Raw genomic sequence first — 20299 nt, 5'->3', positions numbered from 1 at the left:
CTTCATGAACTCTAGAGGGAGCCTGGATGACTGCTTTAGATGTGATACGTAATTTCTAGACAGCTAAATGAGGTGATTCAAATCCTGACATCTCTGTTTTATATCTAGCAGTTGGTATTGCATTTCACTATTTCAGCAAAATACAACACTCAGTCTTGGAAGCTGTGCTGTTCCAGTGGTGTTCTATATATGCTTGGGTGAGAGGCTGCTGTGAAAAAATGGTATGATTAGTGAAACCCAAGGATGGTGGGGACATTTATATGCTGATGAAAGAATCCTATTGCCATTACTTTGCCGATGGATCAAAAAAATGAAGCAAGGACTCGTAAATGGCAAAGACTGGCAAGGACTGGTTAAAAAAAAGAAGGCAAAATTCCTTAGAGCATTCATGAATACAAGAAAAATGTGTATCAATTATCTTTCCTCATCAAAACAATCGTGTTTATCACATTTTTTTTATAACTTTGCACATATTTAATTCTATTCAAAATGTGGTTTTACCCATCCATCTGTCTGCTTGTCAGGTCCCTCAGTCCCTGCCCCAGTAACTTTTGAACCTGTTGCTCAATTTTAAATAAATTTAACAGGTGGATGAAAGTCCTGTAAATATTAAGTCATTGTAAGATTTGTGAAAATAGGTTGCCTGAGTGGAGAGGAAAAAATCCAAACGAGCCACCCCTAAGTGAGGGGCTGCAAGGTAATATAAGTCACTAAAGAAACTATAGGATGGAACTGCAGGAAACAGAAGTTTGTAACTTCTACTGTTTGAAGATCTTCTTTTCTCTTTCTGTCTCTTTTGATTAAAGCAGAAATTGCTTCCTTACATCCATGCCAAAGTTAAATAAAATTTATATGTTTTGAAGGATGAAGAAGCTGTAATCATGCCACTGCAATGTGGTCCGCTGACTTTGAGTGGAGAAAGCCTAATTTAGAACCATGTTATAAAAGAAAATTAGAGAAGCCCAAAATCCCAATCCTATAATGAAATTTTCTTAAACATATTTTTTGTATTTTTTTTTAGTGGTCACCTATGTTTGCAATGTTGATTTCAGCAACTCAAGTTCACCCAGATGGAAATTGTGAGTATATGTGATGGGAAGACTTTTGAGAAAGTCTAACTGTAAAAGGTTTCACTGACAAGAAGACTGCTATAGGATGGAAAGGAAGAAAAGGAAAAAGAGAAAGGAACGGAATGAAAGGGAAGGGACACCTTAAACTCAAAACACACCTTAAACAGAAGTAGATGCTTACTGCTCATATAAGGCAGACTTAAGGTCATTTTAGTGCTATATATTAACAGATTATACTTGTAGAGTTTAACCCTAGGAACTCATAAGGTCGCTAGGTTGATATTATTTCAGGGTTTTTTTTGTTGGTTTTTCGGTTTGTTCTGTTTTTTGTTGTTGTTGTTGGATTACTATTTTTTCCTTGTTTTGTTGGTTTTGGATGGGTTTCTTAGGTTTTTTGTTTTGGGGTTGTTTTTCTTTCTGTAATAAACGCAGTATTGCTGTGATACCTTTCCTGTCAAAATACCTCTGTGCATTTTTGGCCTGAGCAAGGTTGTTGTGAGTCTGATTTTGTCTGGGATCAGAAGACCATGCAAGTATTTAAAAGATGTGATTGAAATAGTCCCATCACCATGTTTCTCAATGTGAATGATGGACAATGGACTTCAGCTGTAATAAAGAAGATTCGAATACAAGATCAGGAAAACATTCTAACAAAAGAATAATGTAATACCAAAACTGAGGAGAGGACCACATAGCTTCTATCACTACGAGTTTTTAGAACAGAGAGGTAGTTATGGTGGGAAGGGCTTATTAGACTTGGCCTTCATTTGGTGATGACCATGTACTTCCAGGGATACCTTCTGACCTCATTTTCTAGGAAACAGGATTTGGTATGTCTTGGGGGAAAAGAAAAATGTCATGTCCAAAACAAGCTGGTAATATATCTAAGTCCACAAACTGGGTTGTAGGATACATAATTACAAAGTCATGATAGGCTTTTTTCATGAAGATATTAAATAGAAGATTTGAAATTGTTGTGATTATCTTCTTTTGGAAATGACATAGAAGGCCTTCTATAGATGCCTTAGTAAGATATTTTTACCTTTTGATGAATTTATATCTGTTCTTATCAGGGTTACTTTCTCATGCTGAGAAAATCCCTCAAGATCCCCTAAGTGGATCTCAAATGGCACCAGGCACCACATTTCAGTCACCAGAGTTGTGATCCTGGAGCTACTTTGATCTGCCTCCCCATGTGGACAAGTCCCAAGAAACCTGAGAAAATACCAAGTTTTTGCAAACTCAACTACTGAAAAGAGATGAAAGCAGGGACCAGCAGTAGCCCCCATAAAGGGTGGTATATGCCAGACTGCAGGCCTCATTTAGACCTTCAAATGTGATTCTCCTTAGAGATTTGTTTTCCTCATTTTATGAGAAAGCCATCAGCAGAGATATAGCGATGAACCCAGCAGAGAAGTTAGTGCATTATTTTGTTGTAGTAACCCTTGTCTTTCCTTGCCACACTCTTATATAATATGCAACTCCTAAATAACGACAAGGGTTAAGGACAATGCTGTGGAGGCCAAACATTGAAAACTGATAAAAAGAAAATGTTTTTCCACCCCCTTGGTTCACTGAGTTCAAAGGCAGGAGAGTTCATAGATAAGCATGTCTTGGATTTCAAGGAACCTTCACTGGTAAGGTCATTTGAAAATACATGGGCTTGCACTAAGGGCAAAATGTAATCTGGAGTGAAACGACCTGTATTTTAGGGGATGAGGTATTCTTCCGGTCTCTGCTCTTAAGCAACTGTTCTAGGCAGTTAAGTGGTTGGATTTTCTGAGGGAAATCATGCCAAAGATACAGAAATGTAAAGACTGTAGCAATATCTCTGGAGTAAATGTTGTGGGAGGCTACCTGAACTGTTAGATACATGATACATGATAGAGAGGGCCTCTGTTGTACAGTAGCTGGATGGAGTATGGCTGTTGTCCATCCTCTTTGCCTGTTGCAATTTCAGGTGATATACCAACAAGTCACTTGACTTATATTATGGAACAAGTGTTTCTCTCTGACCAGCATCAAGTGTTGTGACTACTCCAAGCCTGCTATAGCTACAAAGCTGTTACAATATTGTGACAAGCAGTTTTGAAATCCCAGAGTGCTTGTGAAATACTAGGAAGTTTATGACCCGTGGTGTTCCCTTCCCTGCTGAGGATGATGAAAAAGAAAGAGCACAGTTGCCTTATCAGAAATGAATGAATGTATGGTCTGTTGCTAGCCAACAGTCCTGAAGAGTAAGTACAATCCTAACATGAGTATGGTATAAGCTAATGCCCCTGGTATTTTTTTCCTTTTAAACAGAAATGTATCATGCAGAAATGAAATACTTTTCTCTATGATCCTACTGTGATTGCACAGGCAAAAGAGAAAAACTCAAAGGTTTAGTGAAACTCCACTGAAGGGTAATGGAGGAAATCTCTTTTAAAAGCTTTTATAAATAGAGGCTTTTCTGTTTTCTTGACATTCCCGAAGATCTCTGTTTTGACCACTTGTGCCCTGCATCAGGTTTAGTGATGACCGTAGGATCCTTACAGCTCATGGGAAGGATGAACCGGTTGCATGTTGCTCAGCTCCAGGTCCCCTCTGGGGGAGGGCGGTAACTATTTCAAAGGCCTCATGGGTCTCAGAATGTGCAAATTTACTGGGAAAACTAGGAGAGAGTAGATTTAGGTTAGATATTAGGAAGTTCTTCCCTGTGAGGGTGATGAGGCTCTGGCAGAGGTTGTCCAGAGAAGCTGTGGCGGCCCCATCCCTGGCAGTGTTAAAGGCCAGGTTGAACTGGGCTTTGAGCAAGTTGGTCTAGTGGAAGGTTGTAACTGGAAGAGCTTTACCCAAAACATTCTAGGATTCTGTGATTCTTCTTTTACCTTTGGTAGGGGGATGAGCAGTTCTGTGTGTGAGCTGGGTGAACAGGATAATTGCATGTCAGCAGGGAGGAGAACTCTTTCTTCTGGAGCACTTGGAGGGTGGGATAGAGCTGTTGGTGTCAAGGACACAAGGTCATCTTAACCCTCCTCACAGCTCCTTGCTCTATGTTTCCCACTAACTCTACTTTCTCTGTTACTTAAGAGCATGGTCCTCTGCTCTTAAAGCTTCTACAGGACTTAATTCTTGCTTCAAACCATCTTTCTCAATGACAAACTTCCTCAGCTTTTTTGTTTTTTGTTTTCTTTTTTTGTTTTCTTGTTTTGTTTAATATAAAATTCATCCATTGTAGAAAGCAATCTAAAATGCTTTGACCTGAAACACAGAGGTCAAATGTTGGAGCTGAACTGTGATCTGTTAATTGTAATAAGCTGTTACTCTGGTGGCAGATATGCCTTGCACAATGTCAAGCGCATCATGGGCTCATAAAGAATGCACTCTGACCAACTGTGATCATAAAATGTCTTACCACATTTGGGAAGGTTATGTATTTTAGTTTACCCTTTTAATTAGCATCACCTCTCCCAACAAACCCCGAACCATTGGAATTGCTGCAGCATAACCCTGTTTTTGGGAATTTACTCTAAAACACATGCCAACACCCTGGATGCAATAAATCCAGAAAGTCAAAGAGGAAAATGTTTATCTCACCACTATAGCATCATAGAGGGAAACTTCCCCTGTCGTGTACACTAGTGAGTTAAAGTCCATCTGGAGGGCTTCTGGTATTTAAATCTTCTAAGCAACCTTTCCTCTGTTACACTAATTACATGAATTGTGGGCTGATTTTAAAAAGAAGCTGTAGGAATAGAGCGTGAAGCAAAGCTCAATTCAGAAGTGTTTCACACTTTCTAAATATGGAGGAGGCAGGCCATGTAAGTGCAAGGACACTGGCTCTGTCAGAGTTTGCTGGATGTCTTTGATGAACCCCCAGACACTGCAAAGCCTGAGCTTAGTTCCATCCAGACTTCATTAGTTCCATTCAAACTTTGTTAGCTGCCCTCCTGATCATCCTACTGTCCTATTGCACTTTTGATATGGAGAGAGTTTTGTAATGGGCTATCAAAAAATCAGGTATTTTTTAAAAAAAATTATTGCTGTTGTTACTTTCTTCAGATTTTTAACAGCCTTATCAAAATACAGTTATTTTGTGCTGTTACAATGATCCTCACACAGACAAAATTATCTGTCGCTCATTCCTTTTTATAATGCATTTCAATTACATTATTATATACAAACCTTCTACTATTCACTCCTTTTCCCGGAATTATATTAATTCTTTCTCTGTGCCATTACAGCAACTTATCAGCCTGACAAGGTCTTTACAAGAAAGAGTGCAGTGTTGACTGTGTGGATTTCTTTCCTTCATGTCAGGGTTGCATTAAGAGTTGCTTTTTATATATTTCCAGAAGTATACTGATAACACTTTTCTGATTGCCGTAAAAAGGTATTTAGAGAATGACTGCTAGCATTCATTTGCTCTTCCACGTATGTGGAAGGGTTTCTTTTTAAGTAATACAGATGCACAAATCTAAGGAAACCTTGGGTTAAAAAACACCTTGAAAATAGTTAGATGGTTTACTAAAGCAAACGCCAAACCACAGGGTAGGTAATGAACACCCAATGAGTGAGTAATTTTCTCATTGTGTTTAGCAGAATTTAGACAAGGGTAATTTGAACCTAAAATTATTTGCAAGCACAGGAAAACATTCTTAAATAATTTTGCAAACAACACTGAAATGAAGGCAAAAATGTTTTCAAAGACAGAGAAGTCCAAACAAGGATTGAGGAGTCCAAAGTGATATGCTCCATTGTTTTTCGCTACAATTAAATGTTGTACACTCTTCCAAGATGATGAATTTTCCCCCAAATGACATGGTCTTTGAATGGGGGTCCAGTAGCAGAACTGTCTGCTCAAAAGATTTTTATAAAGGCTTTATTCCAGTTCTGTTCTAATTTTCACACATATAAAACTGAAGTCAGTGGATTGATCACGGTGAATGCATGCTCAGAGTAATGACTCAAAAGAGACAACAGTTGGAATGTGGATAGAGCTACTGAATCAAGATGACAAGGTTTTTCTGAGTTACTGTCAGCAGAGGGTTGTGTCAGGCCCATGTGCATGAGACGTTAGGTTCTATGTACTTTCCCATTACCTCCAGCGAGAGCTAAGCATGCTCAGCACCCTGCAGAATTAGATCTAGGGTATTTTACACTTTTTTCATTCCTGGCAGGATTTGCTCAGCACAAACTATTTCAGTCTCAGCACCATCCCATGGGTTTTTTTTGGATAATCTGGGACTTGCTTCATCAATAACTTTTGTTCTTCCTCTTGTGACCAGATGCATATGCCGTTTTTTCTATATATAATTTATTTTTCCTATACTGTTGAAGTAGGAAATGAAATATGGGGGAATCACAGACAACTTTTTGCCAGATAAACGCAGAGGAATTGCTCTCTTATATTTTTTAAAGCAAGAATGACAGTTAACCATACTCGGAGTTGTTTTTTTTTTAGACACGGATTATCTAGAGGAGAATAGGGATGAGAAGGAGAAATGGTGAAGAAAACAAAGGAGATCCCAGAGGATCACAGCCTACACTGACGCCAGGGAGTGGAATTATTCCTTCTAGGGGAGGCAGCAGCAGGTTTTGGACTAGTGGCTTGGCACAGATGAGCTGCAAAATGCGCATTCCTCAATGGACTTTGAGGATACTAAGTTGCAAGGAAAGGAACAAGTGCTGCTCTAAACTGCTCAGAAAAAGAAAATGAGAGATAGGACTGGAGTTCAGATAGTTATGCTCAAGGGCAGGTACAAAGAACCTCATAGAATATCTCATTTCAGTTCTCTCTTCCGAATGCTGAATAAACCCAGACTTTTCAGTCAGACTGAACCTTTGATCATTACCTTTTTTCTCCTGTTTGTTCATTATGTGTTCCTTGAAGTGCATAACCTGAAAGTCGACATAGCAATTCAGCTGAGGTGTGAGCTGGTTCCCCCAGACAAGGGAGATCTCAATGCCATCTTGTATGCCAGAAGAGAAATACCTTAAAGTCTGTGTAGGTTGAAGCTAGAATTGTAAATGTGCAGTCATGTACAAATGTTCTTTCTGAGATACCCAATCCATGTTGAATTTATGGTCCAGCACAGTTTCTGGCATCTCTTGGGAGACAGTTGTACTCTTATCAAGGTCACTGAATATGTTAAAGCTTCTTGAATATCCATCTGCTGCAACAGTTAGGCTTACATACATCATACAGCATTGGGTTTGCCTTATACAGCTTGCAGAAAATGGGAATAAATAAATATTGTCAACCTTTGGTAGCATTCAAGCTATTATAGGAACAAGTAACATGTATGGAAGGGAACTGAAATGAGGTAATGTCACTTCAAATTATCCTGTAGTAAAGAGACTGAAACACAAGACATTTAGAAAAGGAAAATGCTCTTAGCTGAAGATCTCCATAGCAGGAGTTATGAATCATGGTATTTACAGTGGTCACATTTGATGGTGATTGGGGAACAAAGTTTAAATACAAAAGCAAGAAATAATGTAACTAGAGCAGGTCAAAACTTGCTGTTTTCATTTCAAGACAAAATAAGAAATGATGAAAACAAACTAGATTTGGTTCAGTTGGAGCAAAGATTTATTTATTTTTGTAATGAAGATCCTGAAAATACTGTTTCACAGTAATTGGAAACATTTAGTGGGACTAGATGCTTTGCTTTTAGCTGCCTTACAGGAAAGTACAATTAATCCCAAGTTTACCTGCACTGGATGAAGAGGTAAGGTGCGATTTTCAAGGTAAGTGCAATAAGCATTTACCGCTGCAGCTTTTCATAACAATAGTTGTGGTTGCCATCTGATTTAAAGAAGGGGTGAATATGCAGCCACACACTGCCATTCTCATCTCATAATGCTGGGAATTGCACTTAGGATTCCTGTTCTTACATCTATGAAAATCTTTGCAGAAATATGGGTGTATGCATCATCTATCACACATGCAGGGAGGCTGTTGATGTGTTAAAGCTTGTGTACACGTAGACCAACTGCATGCAACCAGTACCCATGGTCCTGCAGACTGGACATCTATCCACTGTTTCTAAATGTTCAGAAGCTACAAGCAAATGTACTTTTCCAGAATGAGCAAATTGTGGCATAGAGAAGTTGAGTGGAAATGGATCAAATCCCTCTAAACCATCCTCATTAACAACCGAAAGTTAGACCAGCTCTTCTGAAGACCCTCTCTTGGCATAATCTGACCTAGAGAACCATGGGCAGCTCCAGACACCTTAAAAAAGAATCTGACATGCTAATTGCTACAACACTTTATTTTATGTTTGTCTTTTCACAGATGAACTGTGGTTCAGTTTTCTTTTGAAGCTAAAGTTTAACTATCCTTGCAGTAAAGCAGCTTTTTCTTTTTTTTTCTTCTTTTTTCTTTTCTTTCCTTTTCTTTTCTTTTCTTTTCTTTTCTTTTCTTTTCTTTTCTTTTCTTTTCTTTTCTTTTCTTTTCTTTTCTTTTCTTTTCTTTTCTTTTCTTTTCTTTTCTTTTCTCTTCTCTTCTCTTCTCTTCTCTTCTCTTCTCTTCTCTTCTCTTCTCTTTTCTTTTCTTTTCTTTTCTTTTCTTTTCTTTTCTTTTCTTTTCTTTTCTTTTCTTTTCTTTTCTTTTCTTTTCTTTTCTTTTCTTCTTTCTTTTTAATATTTTTTATTTTTTTATTAAATCTGTTGGAAGGGATTGGGGGTGGTAGAAAGTAGTTTAAAAATTAATAGAGGTACTTTTTTTTCTTAACTGAACTATAAATGCTATTTTAATGGGTATCCAGTAAAGTAAAAACCTAGACAGGAATTCATCTAGAAGAATGAGAACCAGCCACAGGGTCACAAAATAGTCCATTCTCAGAATAAGTATGAAATATAATTCATATTTCCTGTGGGTGGTGGTTTCATAATGTATAAAGCTACCAACAGTTTTGCCCTTCCTCCAATTTTTCATTACTCATTATTACATTTTAAAATGTAATAACTTTAAAATGTAGTAATGAGAAAAAAATCTTTCAAGCAGAACATTCCCAGTAACAAGTTTCCCCCTTTGCTCAGTTATTTAAGGATGACTCCATCCCTTTGCATATTCTGGTGGGGGTTTTAACTTGAGATATTGGGGTTGTTTGCTATCATTTCTTATGTCTCCATAAAGCAGACATCTGACATAGGTCAGATAAATCACACTTAGAAGGGCTGGATTCCCATCACTGACAATATAAGGCTGTAAGAGCAAGCCTTGAATGTGGTTCATGAATCTGGAGCTGAATCCCAGCATCGCTGTCTGAGGTGTGATGTACTGAATCTCAGGTAATGACTTAGGTAAAATGGATGTCTGCACTCTTATTTTGTTTTTGACCTGAAGCTGCACTGATACAAGCTGCTTTTTGCAATCTATAGCATTCAGCCATATCAGACCTTCTTGCACCTCAAGCCCACCATTTAGATGAATCCCAGGTTCTCTTGCAGCATACACAACAGCATCTTTTAAAACGTCAGGTTTGTCTTCCTTTTTGGGCGTATTGTTCTGAACAATACAAACAGGAGCTAAAGTAAAGAAGCACTGGAAGAATCAAAAAGGAACCCTAAGCAGGCTGCTATTAAGACTTTAGTGTGCCCGGGAATACTTGAAATTCTTAAAAAAAGGGTAGGAATAGGATGCAGCTGAGGGTGAGTTCATAGCACATACTGGCTTTTGTGAGAGTCCTCTGTTATATGCTGATTGTCAGGTAGCATATGTGGGCAGGTTTTGTGTGCTCACAGATTTGTGTGCTCACAGATTTGTGTGCTCCCGCTTTCAATCCTATCAGAAAAATGGCCAAAATGGATACAGAGAGAAGACAGATCCTACAAGACAGTTATATGTCTAATATATATATATATCTAATATATATATATATCTATAACTGAGAGGGTAGCCTTGTTAGATTGTTGATGTTGATGTTGATGTTAGATTGAAAGCTTCAAACCCTTCAGATAATTTTGACCTATGCTTTTCTTCTGGCCATGTCTGTACAGGTAGATAAGGTTGATAAAAGACAAAGGGAACTTGATCAAGGACACAAAGGGTTCCAGCCAGGGTTTTACATCTGGGTCTGCTGAGCTGGAGGCTAAACTCTTTTGTATCTTCCTCTGCAAGGAGCAAGAATGTACTTAAAGACACATAAATATGTGCTGTTCTTGAATCCTGTTGGTAAAATAAGATGCAATGCAGCTGGCAGAGATTGACCAAAGTCTAGTTTGTTTTATGACTAAACACAAGATTTGTTTAACCATATCCAAATAACATGGATATTATTTTTGATTTATAGATCTCCAGAAGTTCTATCCAAACAAAATAATGTCTGTCTCTCTCCCATGTGTCAGCCAAATGCTCTAAAGACCCTGTTTAAGATGTATAAAGTTATGCATTGGTCACATTGTGACCCAGTATCACCTAGAGTGGAACCAAACTGCTCCAGTCACTCAAAATTGCCTCTGCCTTCTAGCCTGAGTTTATGCTGGGTCAATCTTTAACCTCTTTTCCTGTGCCAGTAATGACTTTCAGAATAAATGAATAACTCCTTTCCTGGTGGGAGTTCTCCCATGTATTTATATTCCCGCTCAATATTCACTTTGCTGGACTAAGCATAATATGTTGGCACACTGTTTTGCTTGTGTCCTTGTCTCCTGGTTGTGAACACAGTTTGCGTGCTGGTTAGCTCTGGGGTGACTAACCATTTTTCTGGCTGGGACAATACATTCTAAGATTTAAACCATGCCCCTTGGGATGGAAAGAGCAGGGCATTCATTAGTATGCACTCAAATATAATATATTCATAGCATTAATCACCCCTGACAAAATAGTCCATCCCTGCCCACGGTCATCCCAGGAGCTTTTTCGTGTAGCTATTTTTATAGCTTTACATGTTTCTTGATCATGGCATTGGTAGGACTGGGAAAGTACATAGGGCAGGAGGTTCATAACTAGAACTGTCCAAGTAGTTGTTTATCCAGATATAGCTACAGAAAGATTCTTAAAGGTCAGCACATGGAGAAGGTGTTTCTCAAAGATGTTCATCCTTTGAATCCGAAGATAGGTTTTTAAGTCAACCATCGTAAGATAGGTTTTTAAGTCAACTCAGGTGAGTTGCTTGGTAGAGACCTTTCTCCACTGGTGCTAAGGGGTGGTTACGCAGTTGAGACAACAGGTGGGACTAATTTAATCCAAGTTCAGACATCTACAAGGTTACTCTATCTGAGATAATAACTAATGGCTAGGGCTTTTTTATAGTAGATGGGGAGAAATAGGAATTTGCAGGGTTAGGAAGAGGAATTTGTAAGACATTCAGGAATCTGATTAATTTTTCATATTTATTCTGTGTCTTTGAGAAGTCTATTTCTGTGTATGGACTATGAAAACTATACGAAAAGTGAATGGCTCAAGTGCAACTACTGGTATAGTTTACATATCTATGTTAAAAAAATAATATCTGAAATCTTATCAAGAGCAAGGAAAATAGCTGTAGCTGAGAGACAGAGCACGTTTCTCTGCTTTATTACAGCTGCAATGTCTCTTGCAATCACAATGTGATTCCTTTTGTCTCTGCTTTTGGAGCAACTCTGCAGAATATCTGCTGTTTTCCTTGGGCTGTGTTCCGCCAACCAATCCTGACTGGTCCATGGTGCTGCAAAGTCAGAGAGGCAATACCATGTCAGAGGGAGAAAGAAAATAACAGTTTCCTTTAGTAGGAATGCAGGTTGAAAGAGATCCCACGAAAAGAACCTCCACAGCTGCCCAGAGCGAAAAGTTGTTTCTTCCTGTATGAGCATAGCTGTCTTCATTCACCCAGCAAATATTCCTGGCAGATATGGGCCAATGCAAAGGTCTTAGATGGTAGGAAAAAATATATTCTGCAAGGTTTGTTTGTCCCATCTCTTGGTGGGGGTCTATCACCCACCTAGCCTGGGAAAGCTACAGAGGATATGAAATTGTTTAATAGTATTGCTTTGTTTATAGGACATATCAACTGAGATTCATCTTGTCTTATTTCATCTCAAGATTAAGTAAGATGCTATGGTCCAATTTACTCTTCTGTCTGTGTTTTCATTTTTCCTACCATATGTGGTCATTTCTTAAGCACTGTCTCACATCTTGATGTTAATTGTCCATCAGAACTGTGTTGAGGTTGCACAGTCCTCCTGCGCCAAACTTGAGAAAACGTGGCCCAAAGACAGTCAAAACCCCAAGACAGGAGCTATAAAGTACCCAGCTCCTGGTACATGTAAGTATTTCAATAATTTGTTGAAGTCCTAGGGAAAAAACAGGACTCTAGTATGATTCCTAATGCCAGCTACTGTGCATATGCACAGAGAGGTCTATTTTGCTAAGGTAGATATACAGGCATTAGGTATTTAATTCCAAGTTCATCACCTTGGCTTCCTTCATGATTAGAAAGGGAAAAAGGCATCTTCAGAAGACAGTTAACTTGACCTATCTTTGATAACTCTCTTAAGACTGGAAAAACTGCCCTTTAAACTTTTGACCTTAGGAGTGATTAATCCTCCATTAATTGTTTAATATAAATGAAACATCTAAGTTCTCCTGCTAGAACAGGGAGTATAGCCTGAACCTCTGGAAGAAAGTTTATGCTATTTTCAGAGTCAGAGCTAAGGCAGATGGGACAAAACATATTAAATTAATGGCTTCTTTTTCCACTGTCTTAGAAAAAGAACATTCAACAAGGTAGGGTAGACCTTGAACTTTTATATAGCTATGACTGGATGACAGAATAGCTTTCTAGCTTGTCTGTGGTCACTGGCTAGAATGGCATACAATCTATCTCTGAATGATACATGGTTGTACATGCTATTGAACTATTCTACATGGTGTACGTGACAGTCCCTTAAAACAATATGAGATAAACATGCAGCATGGAAGAGAGGAAACTGTTGTCCTTTGGCACATCAGTTTTATTTTCTGTAGTCCTGGAGTACAAGAAACACCTTCTGTACTTTCTTCAGCAACATGGGCTGAAACGTAAATAATTCCAGTCTGTCAGTCCCTCCTCACTCTCGGAAAAGCTGAGATACTTTCTGGTTCTGAATCAGTATTAACTGGTATGTAAAATGAACCAAGAGCCCTGAAGGCAGCTGCAACATCACAACAGGAGCCCTACAGCTAGGTTCTCTCCCCTCCTGTTGGGGTGGTTTGCTTGTATACAAACATACAAATGTACATTGGGAAAAGCTCTTAGCCTGTGCTATTCTCCTAGTTTTGCACAGGCCAGGAACTGCTTACAAAAGGCAGTTTGGAATCAGAAATCTCTTTCTGGGGGAGTAACAGAGCTTAAGTGTATTCACACAGAGACCTTACTGCCAGTTGGCCTCTGAGCACGGTCCGTGCATATTTAACTTACTACCATAGAGAAGCCAGAAAGCACAGGGCTCTGCAGGAGCTGAGAACCACTTCTCCACCCAGAGGCTGTTCACTGGTGGTATCTGGGCTTCTGCGGTTCCTGGAAAAAATGACTGGCCACGTTCTTCTTTTGTGCAGGGCAGTGACTTCTGATGATTCCTGCTGAGGTGCTCAGAAAGAAGCCATTGTCTGAAATAGAAATAAAAATGGTGGCAAGGTGCCCTTCCATACAAAAGAAAGAAAGCACAACTTCGGCTAACCAGTGGACACCACCCTGGTTTCATCAGTGACTGACAGCTGTGGAAGACAAGGGTTGCAACTGGAACAGGCTATCTGAGCTGTCAAGGCATGGACCAACCACATTCTTTAGCACTCAAATAAAAATGAGTGATGGGAAGTTTCTAGGGGATAGAGCAGCATGTCAGACTGCTAGGGCCCCACATGCAGTGGTAGCTTCCCACAGTAATTTTTTGATACAAGGTTGTTTTCCGGTTGCTGACTAAAACTATGCTGTTTAGAGAACATTGACCTTCAGGCTGCAAACAGCTGGTGGCTTTGTGGCTTCCGGGTTGGAAAGGCTTGGAAGTCCATGTCCTTTTGGACTTACTAAAAAAGTCATGATGGAAAAGAGGTACTGGAGGCAGGGAAATGGTTTCAGCATGCAGTCTCACAATGCAAGGATGTGCTTCTTACTGAAGAAAAACATGGGCTTGCCCTCTCTCTTTCTCGTAACAAAGTTCTCTCATTCTTTCGCCTTGTACCTTTATGAGCCCTTGCAGTGCTATGTAGTGAGATAGACTGAGTTAGTTGGTTAGTTTTTAGCCAGAGCAATTCCCTGATCTGGCTTACTGTACTGTCATAATGGTGGCACAAAAAATGGGGAGAGGACTATTCCTTTAAGGAGCAGTGCGTAATTCAATTATTTGTCAGACTGCAATCTGAGAATCACGGAGATAAATGACTTTCTGTTTATAAAAATAGATGGAGGACAAGATCCATGGCCAAAGGGTAAGATCTCTGCAAGAATGCTTTAAAGATTGAAGGCAAAATGCAGCCAATGGGCTCAGAGTGGAGAGATATCCCCAGAAAAGACAGGAGGAAAGTCTGCAGGATTTCAGATGTCTAGCTGAATGGCAGGATGTTATGGAAAGCTACTTCATAGGTGGGATTAAAGAGGGATTAGAGAAATTTCTGGAACATAAATCTAGTGTCTTGGGCAGTACTAAACTCCTGACCTCCCCAAACATGTAGGATACAACCATGGGAAATGCAGATCTACCCTCGTCTTGTTTCTTCTGTGCTTTCCTCACTGCCCCCTATCAGAGAAACGATACTGAACCCAGTCACTAGCCTTGACTATATTTTCCTAATTTCAGTTTGCAGACTTGTAACAAACAGTTGAATAGAGGAGCAAACATGTTTTGCCTGGTTCACTCTGGTAGTCACAGTTTGGTGCTTCCACTTCAAAACACAGGATTTGTGCCAACGGAATCACTTTGCAGACACATGGAGGGTCTTTCTAGTCACACTTTGTTTGCATGCCCCTTTCCCCCTTTTCCCCATCTCCCTGAAGAATGAATGCTAATTCATTTGTTCACACATCAAAACAAAAACAAGTCTGTTTTCAAGCAGGTCATGTTTACTTCACTTGATGTGATGAACAGTACAAGGTGCATGCAGGCATTTAGGCTACATAAAACTTAATGAGTCCCTTCTTAAATATGAAGATTTCTGAGGTTTTTCAATACACAAAAAATCTCCAAGGAATGGAGAAGAAACCAATACTGAGGGAGAGATGTTTTTTTTCTGCATCACTCAGTATCTTCAATCTGTATTTTCTACCTGCTTGTCATATAATAGTTTCATATGGTAGACATTGCACTGATTTCTCTTTCCACTGAAAGTCATCACAAGAAGACAAACTATTAGAAGTTCATTGAGTTTGCTTCTTTTTGAGCCCTTAAAAAAATGTTATTATGGTGGGAGATTCATTTAAGCTGAGGACAAGCTGTATCTTGCTGAATCTGAAATTGTAAACATGCCTAGCTTAAACCAAGAGCCATTGTCAAATTTGTTCTTGTTTCCGGTGGACAGTGGGAGCAGAGGTTATGAGAGTGAGGGAAGAAAGCTGTGTAAAAAGTCAGCATATGTTAGATCTTTTTTGTGATCATAATGGTGTAAAAACCAAGAAGATAGTTGTTCCTGTGTCTTTACCAGCTCCATCATACTTATTCATCCTCAGAAGTTTAGTAGAAAAAGTCCCTGGAGCTCTACACCTTCAGCTGCAGTCTAAAGAGCTTGCCTTGCTTAACTTTAAGATTTGCATGCCCATCTCATTTGAAAGAAAAACTAATTCAACAAAACATTTCCTTGATTTCACATCAGTGCTTAAATATCACCAGCTACTGTTGGACCTCTGCATGAATCTGTTTATTGAATCAGTTCTCAGGTTATTTTATACCAAAGAATGAAGATAAAGATGAACAATTCTTCAAATACTCCAAACTGGCATGAATTCAGCCTGTTCTGGATTGCAACATGCATGGGTGCAAGGTGTCACTTCTAAAAATGTACAGGCTCTGGTGCAGATCACACTTACAGCCAAAGTGCTTAAGTCTATCTTCTCAACATACCTTTGCCTTCAGTTGCTCCATAGCTCAAGTGGCAGGAGGTCCTGTTTGCACGACTGAACTTGAGATCTTAAGTTGTAGTTGGTAGTTGTAGTTGTAGATCTTAAGATGGTAGTTGTGGTTCTGTGGATGTGGTCATAGTTCACTACACAGCTGTGCCTTAGCCACGATAAAGGATAAAGCTTGGCAGAAGGTCAGGCAATGCGATAAATAAACCCAAACAGCTCAGCAATCCCACTGACCAGAGGATTCACTTTTTCGCGGCATTAAACGACTGGGACAGAGTTATTCCAGGAGTTCAGGAAGGAAAAAAATCCTCTGTCTCTGCTAGCTGCCATGAATATGGCTCCTAACCACACCACAGCCTCCCCCACTGGCAAGACAAATAAAGTCATGTTTTCCTAGCTCCAGCCTCCTCACTCCCTGGGAGTATTCCTGTGATTTTAAGGTGATTTGCAACAACTTTCATTTTTTTGTGTTCTGACAGCAATGTTAAATAGCGTGCTTTTTTAAAGCATGACAAGTATTTGTAGGAGTATTGTAGCTCTGGAAATTTCTGACCATCTTGGACTCATCTTTCCCATCCTGAACTCTCTTTGGAGTTTTTTCTTACTTGATGCATTCAAAGATAGGAAGAAAATAAGATTTTGTTGTAACATAAACAAGGAGTGTTTGGTGCAGTAAGACTCTTTTCAGTGAGAAAGGAATAACCAAACCTATGAAGCTGCAGAGGCATGTCCACAAGATCACAAGATATGAAGTTAGCACTTCATGAGAGATTACCATCATCCTTTGAGATTTTTAACAGATCATGCCCCATCCCTGGCAGTGCTCAAGGCCAGGCTGGACAGGGCTTTGAGTAACCTGGCCTAGTGGAACTTGTCCCTGCCCATGGCACGAGGGTTGGAACTGGATGATCTTTAAGGTCCCTTCCATCCCAAACCATTCTAGGATTCTATGACATGATTATACAATCATGTTCACTTACATGTCGTCCTAGCCCAATGTAAATGCATTTTGATTCACTAATAGATAGTCATGAAAATTGGTAACATCTGAACACATTCCATTGTTGATGATGCTCAGTGTTCACATTAGTGTTCAACCTAAACAAGGACAAAGTGTTTTTTGATGATTGGAAGAACAATAATCACATTTTTTTAAGACAGTGTTAAATTTGGGGTAAAGAAAGCAGAATTAATAAATTAGATATAGTGTGTGGCAAAAGGAAATACATGAAAACTAGCTTTGCTTCACTAAGCAATGTTGTAGGGACAACTGTCTCTTGCAGAAGGTTAAGAATTTATAATTCTGCAGTGCTTTGTTCGGAATCAAACAGCCAAAAGCCCACATATGTTCTCCTGCCTAGTGGCTTTTCCCAGAAAGAACTGTTTCTCCCTTCCATTGACTCTACTTCCTTGGAGATATGTTGTCCATGGGGCAGACTAAGTCACAGACTTAGAAGGAATTTAGATCACTGGCTTTCCTAGCTTGCTACTACAGCTTAAGATATTACAACATCTCATGCAGAAAATTGAAACATGAAATCAGTTAGAATGAGAAAGCTCTTGAAAACATTGGCTGCAACATCACCTTTCCTCATATTTTTACACTCACTGTTTACTGCCTGAACTCACACTGATCAGAAGGTAATGCAAGTAAACAGTTACAGACTTCTGTACATCCTTCTAGACTTGCCAGGCTCTACCTGAAGAGCTGGCCAAGGAAGGATGTACATTCACTCAGCAAGTTCATTAGAGCACTCTGGCTTGTTTTGATCCATTCTGCTTCTCTGTACCAATGGTAATTGCAGTGGAGATGGTCACTGACTGCCGACTGGAACACCAGCCTCCCATAGAGTTTTTGCATGGTTGGTGTGCAATGCATATACACATACACTTTCTAGAGTCTGCTAACCCAGAATCATATCTGGGTCACTCTATTGGCATTTGTCTCCCTGCACCATTTAATGGAAAACTAATATGGGTACAGCCCCTTTACCTACAAGTATTCTTTTTTTTCTGCTGAGGCTTGCCTTTCTCAGAAGCACATTCTTATTTTTGATTGCTGCAGCACCATTCTAGCTAGATTCTTCTGTATGTACACTTTAAATGTTTTTGTCTCAGAAATCAACCTCTGTGCTCATTTCTACACTCTTATTTTCCTCATTCAATGTGCAAATTCATTGTAGTTGAAAAGTGCTGTTGTTTGTGAGATGGTTTTCATTTTCAGACAGCACATCTGCAGAACTGAAATGCAAGTTGTGCTCCATTCCTTCTTTTTGATGTAAGGAAAGAAAAGGGAATATTTGGTACAAACCCCAACACTTTCTTAGAGAAAAAAATAATGTTTGTGATGGAAGTGTAAATATTATGTCAGATAAAACTGGTCTGGAGGAAAAAAGGGAGACAGAGAAACCAGCTGATGCTACGGGATGAAGAAGGGAAGGATGGTCCAACTAGTGAGTTACTACTCTGGGATTCTCGAAACTGTCAGATTCCGGCAAATGAAGATATTAGTGGGTTCTAAGATATTCTCCTCTGCTGGTTCAGCAAAACTCCTTGCGTGTACTCCCTTGGTCTGGTCGTTGGAAGTGCAAGTAGTTACTTTAAATCCCTTTATATTGTAATCTTTCTTCTTCAGGTGGTCATTCATCTTCCTTCAAGTCCGAGCCTCAGAGTTTATAGGCTGCCCTCAAGGTGTGACTAGCTCCCATTTTCAGTTCATAAAGCAGTTTTAATCACAGTAGATAGCAAACTTCCCAGAAGGTTTAAAATCGATGGAACCACTAGATCAATAATCCTAACCCTGCTTCAACACAGGGCAGTTTCTCTTGATGAGCCCTGCACTGAGTTCAGTAACAACCTTGTGAATGTTGTGCAGAACAGCATCTCAACTGATCTTTCTCAGTTGAAAGTTCAACAGACCAAATCACCTTTTGATAATAGGAACAGGTTAAGCTTTTTCACTCTGTCACAGTGCAAAATATTTTCTAACTTTTTCTCCAGTGTTACTGTGCAGCTTTGTCTTTTCTATATTGTGAGATACAGTTTTACTCCTTCTACCCTTTTGCTTCAAATACACTTTAAAAGCTCTTTTAAATGTGCCCTCACAGACAGGAATCCTTTAGGCTCTTAAACATTATTTTTACTCTGTGTACCTCCCACTTCTAGTCTTTGTTTTTCTTTTCTTTTTCTTTTAATTTATTTGATATTGATTTCCCGACTCTATCTCTTTTTACTTTGCCATCTGTCCTTGTAAAATCACACCCTTTAGAAATCTAAATAAAAACTCCCAGAGCTCTTGTATATTTTTCATTTGCTTTTCCTCCTCTGAATCAATTTTACTTATTAATCTTTGCAGGCCAGACACAAGAGGCCTTTCAGAAATACCAAGGATATAAATGATGGGTTGAGACACTTCCATTTTCCTATAAGGACTGTTATCAGGCTCTGATCACTGATCCCTCAGAAACCATCAGATTCCAGTTCTGTGAGTAATTCATCTTTATTAGCTAATGAGTTCCAAAATAACCAGCTTGCGTTACATGTGTGACCTTCCAATGCTACAGAATGACCAGAAGAAACTTAATTAACGCTTTAGCTGGGTTTCTATCTTTCATTAAAGACTGTGTAGAGCAGCTGGTACCTTTACTCCCTTTAGGTTCTATTCTGTTATAAAGAAAGGCGATTGATTCTTTGTGTGCGCATTTGGCTGCAGTTCCTGAACTGGTGGCTCACAGCCCCAGCCAGTTGTCTTAAACACACATAGAAATTACTATGGGTCCCTGTGAGATATATGGCATGGGATTTGGTTGCTCACAAATGAGCATCCTGTGTCCCTATGCCCAAGGTATATCCATACTCAAAGTATATGAGAAGCCTACAAAAGTTTGGCTGATTTGATCAAGGTCCTGAAGAAGATCTGTACTGAAGTCACCAGACAGCAAGTGAAGTTGAATGCTAAGAGCTCCTTGGATGATCCTGGTAACTGTTATAAGTACAGGCTCTCATTTAATAGAAATGAGCCCTGTGCTTACCTTAGGGGAAGAGCTGCACAGAGCCCTCCTCACTTACTAGTCAATGGGCTGCAGGCTCTATTCTGTCTTTCAGAATTTGTTCATATCCCAAAAGATTTTTTTTCTTTTTTTTTTTTTTTTTTTTTTTTTTTTTTTTGTGATCCCATAAGATAAAGTTGCCTTCTGATTAGGAGATGTTTGATGTCTAGCT

General features: G+C 39.2%; 1 long non-coding RNA gene across 1 annotated transcript; it reads left to right on the top strand.

The window, feature by feature from the left end:
• Positions 1–662: 662 nt before the first annotated feature.
• LOC136009225 (uncharacterized) lies at positions 663–19478 on the top strand. The gene is made up of 3 exons (XR_010610412.1): positions 663–697; positions 1022–1079; positions 19434–19478. It is a non-coding gene; the product is annotated as an uncharacterized LOC136009225 (long non-coding RNA).
• The last annotated feature ends 821 nt before the right edge of the window (positions 19479–20299 follow it).

Source organism: Lathamus discolor, chromosome 2, assembly GCF_037157495.1.
Source record: "Lathamus discolor isolate bLatDis1 chromosome 2, bLatDis1.hap1, whole genome shotgun sequence".
NCBI classification, from domain to species: domain Eukaryota; kingdom Metazoa; phylum Chordata; class Aves; order Psittaciformes; family Psittacidae; genus Lathamus; species Lathamus discolor.
This window is presented reverse-complemented; position numbering and strand designations above follow the sequence as displayed.